At 38.0% G+C, this 3,202-nt stretch overlaps 1 long non-coding RNA gene across 1 annotated transcript; it reads right to left on the bottom strand.

Moving 5' to 3' along the window:
- Positions 1–406: 406 nt before the first annotated feature.
- On the bottom strand, positions 407–1,212 carry LOC120437392. The gene is made up of 3 exons (XR_005611083.1): positions 1,100–1,212; positions 849–952; positions 407–731 (listed from the first exon to the last, which is right to left on the bottom strand). It is a non-coding gene; the product is annotated as an uncharacterized LOC120437392 (long non-coding RNA).
- Positions 1,213–3,202: the final 1,990 nt, after the last annotated feature.

Genomic DNA, 3,202 nt, shown 5'->3' with positions numbered 1-3,202 from the left:
AGTACAGGCTGGAATGTACTCAAAGTAAGAAGGTTAAAAGTAGCTCATTAAAGAACAGTTCTACCACCTTTTTTAGTCAAACCTAACTGAAGCTTATGTTATATTAACATAAACAGTTTAAAAATTAGTAGATAAAAGACTGATACTATTTCAGTCTAAATTTTAATTCTAATTAAGGTACTCAGCTTAAATCAGGTAAGTACAATAAGAGCAGAGAAAAAGAAGGAAAATAAAAATAACATAGCTCTATTTTCTGTTGCCTACATTGTAGAGGGTGACTTTGCCTCTAAATAGGGAAATCAGTTGAACCCTAATGGTTCAGCGTGGGGAAAAGAATCACAACTCACCCTTATTTCTAATTAAATTAATTACCCTAATTAAATAGTTTGATTGTTGAGCAGTGGAGTAATGTGGGTTTCTTAACTTGACAAATTAGATTAGATGTATGTTATGTATGCAACTTCAGACCATTTTGAATATTCTTTTTCCAGTCCCACCATTAATTACATACTCTACTATGGGACTTACAGTCTATAAAAAGTAAAGGTAAGAGTACTTGGAACCACTATTCACAATTACAAGTGGTATCCCTACTAAAGTCAACATTTACTCACCTTAACTTCCACCCCAGGGACAAACACTGATTGGCAGATGTTTGGGTACTGGCTCAGTAGATCAGTACGACCATGAAGTTTTAGACCATCACGAAGCTGGGAGGGAAGAGGCACCAACTGAAGGATGGCATGAAGAACAACAGCATTGAAATGCAGAAAGAAAAAAATTAGCATACTGTTAAATTAAAAAGAAAAAAAAAGGTTTGGGAGAAAAACAGAGTAAAACAATTTTACCGAACAATTTCTTCTTTCTTTTAAATATTAACAGTTCCATGATAGCCACAGCTCAAAATTTCATAAGTGATTTCTGTCTTTTTATCTTCTGCGGCCGACTCAACCTTAAAGGACAGAACAGAAACACACACAATAACATGACCAATTCCAGAGTCTTATAATTTGCAAATAACATAAGAGATGGTACAATCTGTGCTACAAACATGTAATTCCAAACGTTTTATAGCAGTGAAACCTATGAAACTTAATACCTGAGGGACAGAAGTATAATGAACATCACAGACATCCTCTTTCATAATGTTTTCAATCTACAGCTCTCCATTGCACAAGTACTGGTAACACCAATCTTTGAGGCAGCAGGGTGGTGACCCCCCTTGCGGCAGACTTACTGCCCAAATTTCACCAGTACTACTGTGAGAGAAGAGATAAATAAGATCAGTCAGGTAATTTCCAAAATGTGTGTTTGTGTGTACACACAGATAAGGACCCCACTGCATGTAAGAAAGGCCTACTGGAAGTTTCCTTGATCAAGATCCAGCAAGGAATATTTGGGAGCCTTCCCAGTCTGGTCACCCTCAATGACCTTTGCTCCAAGCCTGCGACCATTTCTTTTAACACAAATAGTTAGTCAGGTTAAGTAGCTATTTTCATTCCTAGCAATTTAGAGCATATTTTAAATATGTGTACAATCTCGCCCTCACTCCTGACTCATTTCTGTCTGCTAGAATGACACAATATTCAGAAGATGCATCTCATCGTTTTATGCTAACTAATTAATATAGTACAAAAGTAACACACATGTCAAATGATTCAAAAGTTTTTTGTGAATCTGTGCATGTGTTGCTTGTGTCTAGTTTCACAAAACCTGGGAGGCTCTTGGGGAGTTTGAACACTGGGCTGAACAGTGGTAGATGTAGAAGTGAGTAAATTTAGCAGGCGTCTTGCTGACCTGACAAGTTCTGAACTGTCTGTCAAACACAACAATTGAGCAGTATGTTAAGAGTACTGTGTAATTAAAAGATCCTTAAAAATAACTTAAGGCCAAAAAACAGCCACTTCCTAAAAAGTGCTGTAAAAATGTTATATATTAATATTTTAATATTAATTTAACATTCATGTCTGATGTCAGTGTGTTCAGTTTCACTTGCCTCCTGTCTCGTTAGCCCTAATCTCTCCCAGCTGTGTCTCCCTCCTGTTTCCCATTCCCTGATTACTCCCCTGTGTATATAAGCCCTGTGTTTCCTTTGCTCTCTGTTGCGTTGTTAACGTCTGTTTACCCTCATACCATCCTGTGTGTTCTGTTTGCCTGCCTGCGAGTTTATTTGCTTTCCAGTTTAGTTAGTTCTTTGTTCAGTCTGTAAACCCACAATAAAGCCGAGGGTTTTTGAATTCACCTGTGCCTCCGTGAGTTCTGCTCTTGGGTCCACCTTTCCTGCCTGCCTTCACACAATCATGACTGTTTTTTAACAGAAAAAAACAAAAAGCTTAAATATTTTCCATAAAATGCATTTCAAGAAATATTTGATTGTTATTATAATTAGGCCTTTAGGTGGGTGAAAGATTGGCACCAACAGTGATTTTGATCCATCATTATTATTATTTTTTTGCATGGGCACAGTAAATTTAATAATTGTAGCCTATAATGGTATATCATGTTTTTCACTTTTTCCCCACTAAATGCTTATTTTCTTGTTGCGTTCTAAAACAAAATAAAAAAAACATTGTGTAAATAAAAACACAAGATCAGTTTGAACCAGAAGAACATTTATTTTTGAAAGATAAACAAGAACATGTATGTTGTTGGGAATGGGGGGAGAGAGACAGAGCTTGTGTGGCTGGGTGTGAAAGTCCTGCTCAGGTGGAGCAGAGGCTTCAAATGAACTGGCTGTGGTCTCTGCAGGTAAACCTCCCACATTTGCAGCAGGTGTTCCCAATTCGTCTTTTTTTGTCAGTGCAAAACTCTCACTGCTTCCTGCCCTTGGATTTTATGAATGGAGAGGGGCCTACAGCAGCACCCTGCACAGTTGTAGCGATGCCTGCAACGGCTGATGAGCGGGGAAGGTGCCCTCTCTTCATTATGTGCTGGTTGACTATTGACCATTTCTCCAACCTCTTTGATGTACAGTTCCTCCTGTCCGGATTCTGCTGCTGCCAGGATGGAACGATTGACGTCCACAGCAGGGCCAGTGGCCACCAATTTGTTCACCTCCTGCATGATTAGGTGCCAACAACCTTAAAAAAAAAAAAAAAAAAAAACGAAAATATAAAACCTATGTTTATTTTACACAAGAATATATGAGCAAGAATGAATAAATGTGTGCGCAACTGATGCGTAATGACACCTACACATCAAG

The sequence above is a fragment of the Oreochromis aureus genome, linkage group 3 (genome assembly GCF_013358895.1).
Source record: "Oreochromis aureus strain Israel breed Guangdong linkage group 3, ZZ_aureus, whole genome shotgun sequence".
In the NCBI taxonomy this organism is placed as follows: Eukaryota; Metazoa; Chordata; class Actinopteri; order Cichliformes; family Cichlidae; genus Oreochromis; species Oreochromis aureus.
The sequence above is the reverse complement of the archived record's forward strand: the minus strand, read 5'-3'. Positions and strand labels throughout refer to the sequence as shown.